At 38.9% G+C, this 15,557-nt stretch overlaps 1 protein-coding gene across 1 annotated transcript in view; it reads left to right on the plus strand.

Annotated features, from left to right (window-relative positions):
- Positions 1–7,245: 7,245 nt before the first annotated feature.
- The window catches only part of LOC103129234 (roundabout homolog 2-like), a 187,102-nt gene continuing 178,790 nt past the window's right edge, over positions 7,246–15,557 (plus strand). Inside the window, exon 1 of the mRNA XM_016664915.1 lies at positions 7,246–7,632. The gene's annotated coding sequence lies outside the window, so the exon portion shown is untranslated. The remainder of the gene's footprint in view (positions 7,633–15,557) is intronic.

Genomic DNA, 15,557 nt, shown 5'->3' on the forward strand with positions numbered 1-15,557 from the left:
ATTGGTCTTTCATTCATCCATTTGATATTTGCAAACAACTTTATTAAAGAAAGCTTTAAAATGAAAACTCAAGAATTCAATTTGTTCTTGGCGTAACATTTTGCCCAAGCAGAGAAAGGTAAGTAGAATGAGAATAACATCTTTTTGTGAAGTTCTATTCCCTAAAAATTAAACAATACAAATTCTTTAACACAGCGAGCAGTAATATTTTTTCTCCCATTAATACATATTTAGGTTCTCTTATTAAGTAACTCAAGTCTTATGTGTTTCGACACAATGTCTTGTTTTGACGTTTGCAGCTTCTCCACACAAATGGAGAATCTCCTCATTGGAAAACACCCTCCTCTTGTCTGCAAAACCAGTTTCTGCTACCCCCAGAAGGCCACAGTCAATTCAGTTGCAAATAATGAAACACTTTTCCTTGCATTGAATAGTGCCGAGATTGGCAGCAAAGTGGTGTGTGCAAAGCTTTTTGTAAAAGTAGACAGTTTTTATTTTTTAATAGTTTTCTTCCCAAAGTTAGTATTCAGAGGAGGAAGTGGCCCAGAACATGGTTTAATTTGGGTTTCATATAAAGACCAGTGTTCAGGCAGAGATGGTTTGGATTTCGATCCATACTTTAACAATGAAAGCTGAAATTATGACAATGTGTCAAGATTCAAATTTAACCTTAAAAATTTACTGAGTCTTGAGATGCTTTACATTTTACTTCCAAACAAATAAATACTTTCTCCCATTGCAAGTTTGAATTTTTTTTAGTTTTTGGAAAACTGTGTGCTAACATTCCTCATTGATTGTCTGTGCAGTGAGGAAACTAGTAAAACTCTATTTGATTTTCGATTTAAATGAGACAAGTGGAAGCAGACATCACACGTAAAGCCAGTCCTGTCTACACCGCAATCAATTTGTGACAACCAATCCTGACTTCTCATTTGAGTTTAAAAGCTTCTGGGAAAGAAAAAAAAAACCCGATTACACTAAGTAAGGTTCTCCTCTGCTTCAGGCTGTCATGAGTTGGGATGACAACGTCACTGTAATAAATGGGCCAAGCAATTAAGACTGCAGGAAGAACAGAGTCTGAAAATCTACTACGATTTTGGACGGTGACAGAAAATGTGCCTAAATATAACCTGGATAGGGTCGTATTATTTTCCTTTTGCTTTTTTTTCTACTGATTTTGGGCAGATATGACTAGTTTGATAATAACTTGTTCAGATGGGCTGTAGTGTTGAACGTTGGTCTTTTATATTTTTTCCACTGAGAACAGGTCAGCAGTGTGATGTTCTCCGGCTTTTTCCAATGCTTTTGTCAGTTTACTTGCTCTCATTGTCTTTGACAAAGGTCTCTTTATTTTTTTTTTATTCTTTTCAAGGGTTTATTAGTCACTCATGAGAATAGTTAAAGAAAAACACCACTTTCATCGATACAACACACTTAATTTTTTTTTAATAAAGGGTGAACATTATTGTTAAATATCAAGAGCAAAGGTGCTTAGACTAACAATAAGGCTGCAAAATATAATTCCTTTTCAGTGTTCTAGCAGGAACTTGAAATTTACAAAGGTTAATGATTTCATCCACCTTAAGAAAATGCTAATACCATCCAGGGTTTCCCCCGGTGTATTTCAATCAGTCTGCCAGGCTTTACTTGCCTTTCAGAGCAGGTTCACAGAGTTTTAACAAAGAATGATACTATTTTTTTTTCCGTTTTACCAATAAAAATGTGAAAAAAAGTCATATTTGTACTGAATCCCTAAAAAACTTAGGGCACAATCACACCAAGCCTTTTCAGTCCACTTTAATCAAAGTCTAGTTAAATTGCATAGATAGTCCGGTTTGTTTGGTCTATCTACAAACCAAGGTCTCGGTTCAGTTGAAGTGAACTCTGGTGCGGTTCAAATGCATCTATGAACACCCGGTGGACTGGAGAATGCTCCAAAAGCATGAAGTACGGCATTCTGGGTTACACAATCAAATCCTACCCAAGACACTAATACTAGTGGGAGAAATGGCTTGTCATCTTTTACCAAAGACAAAAGAGTCTGCTAAATCCTGATGCCATTCCATTTTTGTTAACATTTTTTGAAACAGGAAGTTGAGCTGTCTTCCTCAGAAATGTTTGTTTTGTTTCCTTCAGCATTGGAGCAGTGCCACTACAGACGAGAGGCGGACACAATTTTCACGTTTTAAAAACGGTTTAGTTGGTCTGACACAGTGCAGTGTGAAAGCAATCCGCATCAGCTGAAAATGTAACAAAAGTTGCAATTTTCGTCCCCAATCGAGCCGAGTGTATTGGACTATTAGAAACACAGGAGAGAGTGCAGAGACTAAGTTTAAAAGAATGCTACGCTAAACATTCCAACTATTCAACATTTTGCAAGCCATAAACTCTAAACCCAATCCACCCAAATGTCTTTCTTCAGCAGCGGCAGAGAAGCTGGTCATAGTCGATTGGACGATGGGTGAAGATAAAAACAGGGCAACACTGTAGAAAACTTGAGACTCAGATGGAGGTTCACCTCCACTTCCAGATTTAACCTTCTGTCAGAAAGTTGATCAAAGTATATTGATAACCGGGTCAAAGTCTAGACATAAAGCCTAATGTGTGATGGAAGGAGTTGAAACAGCTGCTCACAGAGACTCTCCATCCAATCAGACGGGCCTTTCAGCTAAGAATCAGCAAAAATTTCAGTGAATCATGGATCACTTTTTTCCACTTCACAACTCTGTAATGTCAAGCCTAAAGATAAAAAAGCATCACGAATCAAATACATCAAAGTGTGTTGGTAATGTGTGGTAAAATGTGAAGCAGTTCTAGGTGTGTGGACACTTCAGAAGGCGCAGCGTCCGTGCCAGTGTCTGGATATTAGGAATCAGCATGTGGAAGTTCTGAGCGTGGATATCAGCGGGATATTTTTGGCTGTTTGTGCCGAACATGTGGTCTGTCTTTGAGGACACCTGACCTGTTGGGCTCGTCTTCTACAAGTTAATGTTCAAGTCAGCCAACCCCCCATCTGCAGCTGCTTTCTTCCCATCTGTTGGTTCTCTTGCTAGCATGCGCACACAGAAAATGTCAAAACTCCCGTTGCAAGTTGTGCAGAAATTTCCAGATTGATCAGGCAAACCGAGGATCTCTGGATTTAGTTTTTATACTGTTTATGGATTTTCATCCCTATGTAACTTAAGAGAACAGATTTTCATTCAGCTCTCAGGAAAAAAGTTGTGTTTGATTTTGTAAAAACTGTAACGCTATATGTCGCTTTCTACCAGATGCCTCTGCAACCGTTCAGGCAAAGTGGCTTACATTAAAAAATAACCGTATTCTGGCTCTTCCCCAGCATTTCTGAACCAATATGGCACCAACACAATAATACATTTATCTCTGCAATATTTTTACATTACGCTGCACCAATCCCCAAATTACCCCAGGGTTCTTCTCTTCCAGCAACACCTGCCTTCCTGAATAAATAATGAACAAAAGATTATCAAGTGTTATTCTCCTGTTGGGGATTAATCCATGACCTCATTGTGTGTCATTGCTTTCTTCTTGTTATATGATTAACAAGTTGCAGATGCAGGCGCTTATCCTGCATATCAAGCGCGGCTGCTGACTCCTCAGTTTTTTCCGTCGTTCGGGTGCAGCAATTGAATGCAAATGGATGTGAACTTCAGCTGACTTTCAATGTCATACTGCCTTAACAACAATAAGATGTTGCCGCTTTGGAGAAACGAGATTGTATAAATGCAAGTTGAATTTAAGCAGGAATTTGTGATTGGATTGTATGTGATCTTACTACTGGGACCACTTTCTCAATTTCAAGAGTCAATTTTCATGTCTTATCTGACCGGAGCACCTTCCACCTTAGTCTGAGTAGCTCGCAGCACACTTGAGAAATGTATTTTTATGACTTTCTTCTTGTCGTTCTTCCAGATTTGTAGAGAGAATATTATGCTGAGAGGTTTTCTCACCGAAGCTGTGACATTCTGCAGCTCCTCCAGCGTCACTATGGGCCTTTTGTTGCTTTTTTTGGTGGACATCTTATCTTAGTGGGTTTGCAGCTGTGCCATACACTCTCATGAGTAGATTCAACATTGCTCTGTGGAACAGTTAAAGGGACAGTATTATGTGTTGTTGAAGCACATAGGGTCATGTTATAGCACAGTGAAGTAACTGTTACCTTCAGTTGTTATAAAAATGCTGCACAGATCAAATATGACCTAAAACAAATTTGACTTCCCAATTTAGCACCTTAAAATGTGACTTTATCTCTTTAAGAAGCTCCTGCTCTTCTTCTCTTGGCCTTTAATATCTTCAACAATGTCTTAGGCAAATTGGACTGAAAAGTAGTTCATATGAAGCTGCCACTACTCTGGAGGAACTCAGTCGCATGGAAGGGGCCAATCAACAAAATCAATGTGCTGCTCATTAAATTACAGTACGTGCGATACCCGGCTGGGTCCAACTTGTTCCATCTTTGAGGTGATTCTAAAGAGCTGGAAAGAACTTTTCAGAATCTGCAAATGGAGACAAACTTAACTGGAGCTGCTTTGGGAAGAACCGGTTAAAGCCACGCACACTGAGAAGAAGCTTTTGTGGTCCATCACTAAAAATCTCAATAAAGGTCTTTTCTTTATTTGATAAAATGTGAAAAGTGGTATCATTAGTTAATACTACTTTTTTATTAGCTGCGTTTCTAAGGAAGCCCTAGGCGTAAATTCAACCTGTAGGACTCCTCAGTTTGAATTTATCACCTATCACCATGCCTTCGCCCCAGCCAACCAGGACACGCCACCGCTTCACCTCGATCCAATCACCCTGCAAGAGTTCCTTTAAAAGGCGAAGCAACCACAGATCCACCCGATTTCAGCTGTGCTTCAACCCACCTCCTCCCCGTCTCCACCATTAGCCTCCCGGATGCCTCCAGGTCCCATCAAGACTCCTCTCTCCAAGCTCTGCTCCACCACCAGTGACTGGGCCCGGGGGAAGACCTACCTGAGCTTCATTTGAGCCGATCATCCAAGTTCGCGACGATTCTCAGCACGCATGTCTTCTGCCGGTGTCCGAGTGCCACATTCTCGGTCCGATAAAATTGTCTAACTGCTGTTTCTCTGTCTGTGTGAGTCTCTGCAGATTGAATTATTTATGTGCATAAAACTTTGTCAATATTCCGCTAACATCCAAAAAATGCAATTTTGCAATTGTGGTGTTTAAATTAAGAAACTGAGTTAAATTCACATGCGAGTAAGTATAAGTCATTAAAAATTATGCCATTCCATGATTGTCTCAAGTACTTTTCCTGTCATCATCTTCTTTGTGGTTTGTGCCACTGGTAACATCTGGTTATTGATCATGTGATTCATGTGATATGTATCATTTTCCACAACAGTTTTGCAGAATACCCAATTTTCACACAGTCTCAAAAACCACCTCATCCCAAAACCTTTTATCAAATACAAGTTTTTTCGAAGTTGACATGTTTCCATTAAGCAAATTTATTTTTGAAATCTCAAATTGCGAAATTGTGGTCAATGGAAACACAGCTAAAGAGTAGAATTAGGACTGATCTTTGTTCTGCACCTCATCTAGACCGGCCCTCTTCCTCTCCATGAGACAAACGGAGCCTGAAGATGCAAAGCAGGCTCGTAGTCGGCCTGAATCTCAGTTCGGTCCCATTCAGCCTGGCTGAGTAATGACTGACAGGAGCAGAAGTTCTGTTTGTATTTATGCTTTCAGAAAAACATTAGAGTTTAAAGAAACATAAGCATGAATAAGTACAAATACTGGGACACAAAATGGTCCAATACTTGAATAGCCAATGCAGGAAGAAAAGAGACAGGCGGCATAATGCATGAAGTGATGGGCCGGTTTGACGGGATGATGGAATACATTATACAGAAATTCAATTCTGAAGCCAATTGTTTGTGCTTGTGAGAATTTTCTTTTTGTTTTACAGATGGGGGGGGGGGAAATCTCTTCAAGCAAAATTAATTTTAAATGAAACTGCTGTAAGTCTTGAGATTTCTTTGGGCTTTGCTTGCACCAAACTTTTGAAAACGATTAATTAAGATTAAAACATAAAAACACCCGATGATTTTCCCTAAGACTCCTTAACAAACTGTGTTATTTTGCAGCTTAACATAAGGTTTACAATCCAGACTCAAGAATCATGGGAAGGAGATTTGAACTCTGCATAGCTGTTTTGGTAAATGCTGCCATTTTAAAGTCTAGAGTTTAGAGTTATGCTCACTATTGCATTTCCTTTATTTTAATTTACTAAATTAATTTACACATATTGCAGAAATAAAGCTTGTATAATAACCATAAATGCACAATATCCTTCATTTGATTCTACCTTCCCTTACCTCTAGAAACTATAAGCGATGTTTCAAATCAAAAACACATTTTTAATTATCTTAACAGAAAGAGTTTTTACTTTGGTCTTTAAGCAGAATTTAATAAGAGGTCAAACATTTCAGCCCATCATCCACCAATTTGCCTCTAATAGTGCAGCTCCACTGGGTGTTTACTAATTTCTGCTTGCTAGTCTGAAGGATCTGAGTTGGGAGTCGCTGGGGAGGGCTGGGCTGTGGAAGCTTGTACTGCAGCTCTGAGGAGGAGCTGCGTCTTGAAGGTAGTGCTTGGTCCTGCCAGGCATTTTGCATAGCTGGATGGTTGCCATAGGAGACTAAAGGATTTCTCAAACAGGCATAACATAACAAACAGGTCAGTTTTTGATTAAGGAATAACATAACATGATGTAAAGCTGAAAAAGAAAAAAAAAGATTTTACACAATACTGCCCCTGAAATAAGTCAACTTTTTATGGAATTCTTCTTTATTGAGATGAACACACTTTTTCTGTGTAAAAAGCCAGACTCTCTCAGGGTCGCCACCCCTCTTAATCTTGTAGCAACAGTTTAGCTTGTTTATGCCTTGGGTTGGCTCTGAAGAAGAGCATTATACAAATGCCATTTCTTATTATTGTTCAGTGTTGAGCTTTTAAGCTTCAGAAAACATGGATCTTCTGGGTTTCTGGGTGTCTATGAAGGAGCATCATAAAATAAAGCAACAGACACGATTATTCCCTTGAATTCATTCCTTTTTTCTCTCTCGTTTTTTTCTTTAAAGTTTTTATTCTGTAATCTCAGATCTGTTAAAAAAGGATCACAGGACAACATTGTAATTCACAAACCCTCTGATTGTCCTGTGGCTCATTAGGAATCCAGTATTGATTGTGGTGCCATTGTTCGCGCACAGCGTTAGGACCCGGGGAGGCTGACGCTGCTGCTCTCCGCCAAAGCAGCATGGACACATTTGTATGCGCCGGGCTCTCCACTCTCCCCCGCCGCACTAACCGCACCGCAGCCCGCAACACCGCATAGGATACACGTTGTTTCACTACCCAAAAGGATAAGACTTATCGCAGGACTCTGCCTAGCAATGGTTCATCCTTAAAAAAAGCGGACTCCTCGCCTCCGCTCCCGCCGCTCTGTCACTGAAGACTCCCTGTTTCCTGCTGCTGGTGCAGTTCTCAAACACGCGCGCGGCGAACTAAAGTTTTGCTCAGCCCGCCGGTATGGAGCTGCTCTGCTTTTAGGGAGGCTTGTTTGAAGCTTTGCGTCATTTTGGAGAGGTGAGTACAGTTTACGTTCTCTATTAGCCAAAGAAGCGCTCACAGCTCGCGGATAAACGCTTTCTGCTGCTGTAGGGTTTGTCGGTGTGATTCATTGACTCTGAGCTGCGGCTTCTCAGGCTGATTAACATAAAAATGTTGGATATACGTAAATGCTTCATTGAGCAAAGTACAACTTTTGCAATTTTTTAAAATAACCGCTAAATATGAATGTTTCGTATTTTGAGGGAAATTAAATTGTGTATTACAAATTGTTTTTTTCGCAGCTTGCGTGCTGCTGCGCGCGCGAGTTCGTTGTCAAAGCAGCCTGTTGACTGACAGGCTGACAGGACGCTCGCGCAGCTCTCCCGGAGCTGTTCTTTTTTTCCGTGGTGCTGAAAGTTTCCCTGCTGGCCACATGACTTGACACATCGAGGAAGGAAAAGACAGAAACGAGGCTTAGATGCGCAGACATGCTGACTTTCCTACAGAAAGACGTTTGGGCTTTTTTCTTTCTTTCTTTCTTTCTTTCTCTCTTTCTTTCTTTCTTTCTTTCTTTCTTTTGTCATTGAAATTTAACCATCCTCTGATTTCCAGAAGAAACTGGGGGGAAAAAACTCAGCGTTCTTTGAATCGATAGAGTCCCTCTGTGGAGTTTCATCAGTTGTGATATGCGACGTGAAAAAAAACAGTTTCCATTGTTCCTCTGTTGTCTACCTTTGCTTTGATGTTATCTTGAGACCAAAAAAAAAAAAAAAAAAAAAAAAAAAAAAATCCGTAGTTGTGGTTTTACGTTGAAATCCGAACTTAGCTGAAAGTAAACTGTAATTTACTTTCAGAAAAGAAAAAAAAAACTTACTTTACACGATTATTTGATGAATGGCGTGGTAAATACGACGCTCTGAACGTCGAGGAGATAAATCTAGAAGGATGTATAGACAAGTGAAGAGACACGCGGTAGCTTCCGTTTTTCCCCAGGTTTTCGTTTCCTGCTCAGTGAATCCAACCATCTTTGCAGAAAAGGCCAGAGGAAATTTACTCAGTAGGTCACTGATAACCCCCCCGACCCCCCAAAAAACCCCATTTTTTTTATTTTATTTTTTTTATTGATTTATTTATTTATTTTTGTTATTTTACTACAGTCCATTGATGGAAGGAATAATTCACTGGCGCCACAAAGGGGGGACCCCAGGGGACACCCTGCTGCTCCTTAAACTCCACCCTCCATAATCTTTTATGCCTAATATAATTTCCAAAAATGTTTTCTTTATGTATTTATGCACCTATTTATTCCTGTGCTTTTTAATTTTGTCCCCCAGTGTGCCACTTAAACATCAGTCCTTCTTCCCTTATGGCTAAGATTTTAAGCCCCACATGTTCTATTCTGGGTGGGCCCCATGTGGCCACTCCTTTAAAGTTTCTTATTGATTTATTTTTAAGGCAGCCTTGTAAAAATGTTGGATTATGTAATTCTTATTTATCTGTTCTGGAAAAAGCCAAATTATAGATTATTCTGGAGCATGTCTGATGCCTGCTTCTGTTGGCTTTTACAGAAAACAAGGATAGTAGAAAGTGGCTGGAGAGTATCCCAAAATATTAAGTTACAGTTGAAAAATGATAGGGATGAAAGTTCACTTTGAGTAACACAGCACAGTCCCTCCCCCACCTGTTGCTGCACATCCCTCGTCAGTTGGCTGAAACAAGGTTTCCTAAAGACATGTTACAGTTTTGAATATGTCTGTACATAAAAAATATGACCATATAAACAGTGCCACCCATTGCAGTTACCACAGTAATAATGTTTAATACTACAATTAGCTAAGAGTAGTATATGTTGTTCAGCAGGAGACTGTAGACTGGCTGACAGCCTGATGCATTACCAGCTGATGTGAATTTGTAATCCTTGTCACTCTGTAAAGAACTGAACTCAGGACCATTGCTAGCGGTTTGGGTGCACAGATCCTTTGTGGTGCCATTATCATCCCACCGTTCATCTTTTTCAGCAGTAATAACATCCGGTTGTTGATCATGTGACTCGTTTGATCGGAAAAAAGTGTTTACATTTCAATTTTGTCAAATATGTTAATTTCTATATGGCCGAAAAATCCCCTCATCCTAGGGCAAAAGCATTTTGACGAAAAACGTGACTTTTTTCCCTCCAAAATTGCCATGTTTTCATTAAGCAAATTTATTTTCATTATTCCAGTTTTTGGAATTATGTGGTTAATGGAAACACAACTACTGAGAGGAGGGGCATCCCCGGAGAGACTGGAGCAAATGTCTTACTTTTGTAATTCTCAAATCTATTAATCAGTTAATAAACCTGTAAATCCATCCAACATGGTAGCATGTGTACAATACGAGGTTTTCATAAACTATTATTGTAATGTGAAGGATGGGATCAAACAAGAAATGAATGGTTACATGTTTTGGTGTTTTAGGTAGTTGGTGTGGGCTGTAGGTGCTAACTGTAATAATCTTAAAAATACCACTATGTTTATCGCAATATTTACAAAAAAGTTTAAAACACTTTTTAAAAATTCACTACATACTAGAAATGAATCTGATTTATGGCCAACAAAATTATACAGATGTTGAGCCATAGCTATTCTTAAAAGCTTCATGCAAAACAGTTAAGAAAAACAAATAATAAAAAAATAGTGCAGTTGAACCAGTGATGTAGCTCCGCCCACGTGCACAATGCACTGCGGGTAGGACACCAAGTGGCCAGGGAGCACTAAATAAAATCTGCCTTAATCTTTGTAATCATTCATAACTGCATATTATTTAACTAAATGTTGTGAGGCATGTTAATGAATCTTGAAGACTTAAAGCAATTTCTTTGTTAAAACATGTTGGATAAGAAACATTTCCCTGCATCGAGCTGGTGACCATTTGATCTTAAACTGGGGTAAAATAAAGCTGTGCAGTAAAAGATGTTTGAAATTCAGGGAGGAAAAGGAAGTGAAGCAAAAAGTGTTTTTATCTGGTTGTTTGTGTTGAATGCGTGGCTTTGCCCACTGCGAGCCGCCGGTCACACGTCTGCGGTTGTCTCAGTAAGTCTCTCTAATCCAGAGAGGAAGACCAGATATGCCTTCATGGCACATTTGGGGCTTATCAGCAGACTTGGAAATTTCCGCGTGGCAGTCTGAAGCAGAACATTAATAGATCTCATCTAACAGGATTACGGTGATATTTGGGAAGTGAGACAGGAAGAACCAACAACACTAACTAATGTGTGAATAATGATTCGATGAGGGACACAGAGGATTTTGCACATGAATCCATCAGAGCTACGTTGCTGAACTGAGGCTGTGTTTGCAGCGAACGTCCCTGTTTGGAAAAGATTCTCTTTCATTTGTATTCACTAGTAAAGAGATTAGAAAGCTCTCTAAGAACTCTGCAGTTTTTTTTTTTTTAGCAGAGGAAGCATTTCTGTCTAGACACTTGAAAAAAAACATAATAACCTCTTGTCAGGTGCAAATGATAAAGGAAGTTGCCATCCCTCTCCTTCATCTTCCTCCACCCTAAAGACGCCTGAACGCCCCGAGGCTGATGAGGATTGATTTTCATTTTATTGTTTTTATTTTTCATTCCTCTGTCAAAACTCATGAAAACCAGTGTCCTGCAAGGCTGCTTGATTGAAAAACTTCAACCCCTCCTCCCCATTAATGGTCTGTGGCTTCTCCCCACAGAGCCCCGCGGCTGTGGCTCCTACATCATGGAGACCCCTGTTCCTCCTGACATTCGACCTCACATGCGAAAGGTCGAGTGCTGCTAGTGATCATCGGATCTCATCATTTTCCCATGACGCTGTCATTTTGGTGCCCTGCGGATGGCATGTCGGTCACCTGTGCTGGCGAGTCAATTAGTCATGTCTGAGGGAAAACAATGAAGCTTTTCTGATAGGAGGATTTTTGGTCTATATAAAGGCATATTTTGCTCTATATGTAGTTGAGCAAACCCTAAAAGCCACACCATCAGGAGGATTTTTCTTTTTTCAAAATATGATCATAGAATGTAAAAGCTTATGAGAGATTTGTACACTTGTACATGAAGAGTTCTAAATTATTATAAATATGAAATATAGGGCTAGGCAATAAATCAGTAGCAGTATATATTGTGATAGATATGCATATACATAACTGTTCCAGTACAATGCTCAATAATTTCACTGCACTCCAATCCAGAACAGCATGACATTCTGGGCAATGTGGAGAGAAGAAAGGCGGCCAGCTAAGCAAAGTGGGTGGCAGCAACCAACTCACTCCCTCATTGGTTGCCTAGCAACAACCTGTTGAGTAACTTGCACACCTTCAGATTTCAAGTTTTGCCTCATAACTTCTTAAAAATTAAAAGTGATACAAAAAAAACAACAACTTGGAATGAAAAGATAAAATGAGAACAGCTCCTCCAGATAAAACTGTGGATAAAACGAAAAGGTCGTCATGTCAACAATTTGACAGTATTTCAGATATTTAAAACTAAAACTAATCAATAATTATCATTACTGACCAATATAAAACCCTTGTATTGTGATTTTTTTTTATCCATATCGTCCAATCCTAACGAAATGTTGGAATTTAGTTTATTTTGAGAAACCAACACCGCTGGCTCCTGCTTGGTTGGCTGTGTAGCTGACCACTGTGCACTGTGCTGCTCTCATTAGTGAAGACCACAGTCTAAAGTAGAGATACCTAAGGAAGACTAAGTTAATGCATTTTTAGTTTGAGCCTCTGAAAACAACCCTAATGTTAACATATGTTGAATTGAACAATGGCAACATAGTAATTTAATATAGTTTAGCCTTCATGTTTGAGTTACGCTTTGAAGGCTTCCTGATTGTGGTATTTGATTGCCGTATCAAATGTCTTTCCACCAAACAGCCCACTACTATGGTTTGAAAAAATCCTACAGGAAACCCTGAAAGGTGTTCTGCCTAAAAACAGCATCTCTGCAAATCACTGCAAAATTAACCCTAAAAAGCCAGCTATTCATTTTATCTTTCAAAGTTTTTCTGCGTGGTTTATGGGTAAAGCTAGCAATTCTGCTGGTGCAAGTCTGTCTTAATGCTGTGAGAAGAGGAGGAAACAGATTTAGACATCAACAACGAGAAGGCAAAAAAGACATATTTCTGTTCACCAGTGTGAGAAGAAGAGATTGTGATCAAAGATGTGGAGATTAGGAAATCTATGATTGCCTCTCAAGGAAATCGAGTGTTCTGTAAATAAAAGGCCCAGTTTGCAGCACTGTGTGGTGTTTGGTGCTGGTGAATAACTCAGGGGGAGATGTTTGAACAAAAATCTGTCACAATAGGTTTGCATGCATGTGCAGAGAGCTACTGTCTGATTCACACACATACACAGACCCCTGCAGCAGTGTCGACATCTCTGGAAACTTTTCACTTTTGTAATGTTCATTAATTTTACATGATAATTCAAAGCAAAGTAGTGTTTAATTATGAAGTGGAAGGAAAATACTTAGTTTTTTTCACTCAAAAACATGGTATTGATTTGTACTTAGTACCTTTGACTCTGATACCCTCAAATAAAATCCAGTCAGACCAGGCTAATGCCAATTCTGGTCGAGTCCAATTTCTTGCCATAAAAACGTTTGCCCCTAAAAACTGTTGTAAATGACATAATGGATGGAAATTGTTTTGATAACATGCTGAAAGAGGAGTTTAGAAATAGTAGGAGTTTCTTAAAGAGACAGAAGCCCAATTTTATTACATTTCAAAGTCAAATTACATTTATGTCATATTTGATATGTACAGCATTTTTATAATAACTAAAGGTAAAGTAGTTAATTGACTGTGTTATAAAATGGCACCATGTGCCTGGAAAATACATAACTCCCTTTAAAATGATTTTGTGTATAACATTACTTCTGTAAATAACCAGTACTGAGAATTGATTTCTAAGAACTTGTATTGTCTTCCAGGCTAGTGATTAAAGAATTATGTGTGCTGATTCTCTTCACATCAGCAGGGAAGTTAGCCAGATGGTAGAAGCTAAATACAGGGAAATACTGAAAATCTGTTATTTGCTGCAAAAGACTTGAAAATACGGTGGAGGTTCACCTTCCAACAAGAACCTTCTTGTTGGAGGTTCACCTTCCAACAAGAACATGGCCCAGCTCTATTCTAGGCCTCAATCCAATTGAGAATCTGTGGTCAAACCTTGAAATCGATCTTAAGACACCATTCAGACAATCAGACTGGATGGATTCAGTCCAAAGGAAATCCTTCTAGAAAGTGTTGAGCCATGGAACGCATAACAGAGGACACCAAGGTTTGTTTTCAGGAAATGGTTAGAGTCCCTTTCATCGTCTGCTTGACCTAAATTCTGTAGAAATTGTAATTTGAGAATAATAACAATGTTAACAAATTGGAGACCTTTGACCATCAACTGTTAGCTAAAATGCATTAGGAACTCCGCTAGAAGGAGGTGGTAAACCCCGTTAAAAGCAAAAAGGTGCTCTAAACTGACTGAATAATTGTGAGATGCTTGTTATCATGAAAAGTGGAATTTAGTATTTTATGAGAAACCATATATAATAGCAACTAATTCAATAGATTTTCATTAAGCTGAATTTGAACTGAATCTGTGCAATGAGGGATGTTACTTTACTTGAATTCGATGTTGGAGGTTACTGCTATGGAAGAAGCATTGGGTTTTGTAAAACGTGTGTGGCCAAACCGATGTAAAGCTCCATAAAGTGTGAAATTGAAGAGATAGAGAATGTAGCAGAGAGTGTGCTCAGTGATTTGTCTCTAAATGAGTGCACTCCAAAAGTAGTCATGTAACCCACACAAAGCATGATCCCCGTTGCTGCTTGGTTCTGGACTTCACTGTACCTAATATTTTAGAAAAAATAGAACACACACCACTGAGGCTTGTCACTTAGTGTTTGAGGAAATGCTTAAAAGAAAACTGCTGTTCCTTTCAAAGGTTTGTATTGTTCACTTGCTGTAAGCTGCTTTATCCCTCTCCATCAAATGAAAAGTGCTTGATCTGTCAGCGAGTCTTACATTCAACTGTTCAATGTCTAATGTAAGAACAGAACACCATTTTGTGGATTCAAAAAGCTTTTACTGTTCACTTTTACTTCAAGAACTATGTCTAAGATTTTCACTTCTGAATATACCAAAGTTAAATTTTGTTGAAGGAGTGAACCTTGGTGTAATGGAGATTACCACAAAACCCAAAGGTTATGTTCATACAGGAAACAAATCCAATATTTTATTTCTATTTTTTTCTCACATGTGACCCATGTTTTTACTTTTTTATGGCAGTCTGAATGGCCCAATTGTCCTCACCCCTTGAGCCACCAAAAATATCTGATTTGTGCCACTTCCATATGTGACACTAAGTTGAATACATATCCAATTGTTTTCCAACTGTGTCCAGCCTTAATGATCAAGTACCATTTTATCTGACATTTTATGTCATTGATATGAGACAGGCACCATAATTTTGCACCAGCAGAAGCCAGACACAGTAAATTTGGACATAAATAATGGCTGAAGATTATAATTATGAACTTAAGACAGACTGTGTCTTAAGTTAAAGATATGTGACTGACGTCTGTGTCAGTCACATATCCTAATCACTCCAGTCTGGGCTGTGACTACACATCCAAACAGATTTCTCTGTGCTTTATTTTTATTAGCTGCCTTTGTCTTATGATTTTTGGGATGGTAAACTGCTCACACAGAAATTTGATTGCCATCGCATTCAATTAGTATTATTAGCGACCACACAAAAGCAGTCGGATTTCAGCAAAAAAATCAGAATTGATCATGAGCATCAAGACCTGCTGTGTGATCGTAGCCTAAGAATCTCATGGATGTAAACAAAGAATCCCAAACGATTTCCAACACTAATATCACTGCTTTAAAATGTATAAACCCTAAATACTGTTTCACATTTTTCATATTAGAC

The sequence above is a fragment of the Poecilia formosa genome, unplaced genomic scaffold, assembly GCF_000485575.1.
Source record: "Poecilia formosa unplaced genomic scaffold, Poecilia_formosa-5.1.2 Scaffold528, whole genome shotgun sequence".
Classification (NCBI taxonomy): domain Eukaryota; kingdom Metazoa; phylum Chordata; class Actinopteri; order Cyprinodontiformes; family Poeciliidae; genus Poecilia; species Poecilia formosa.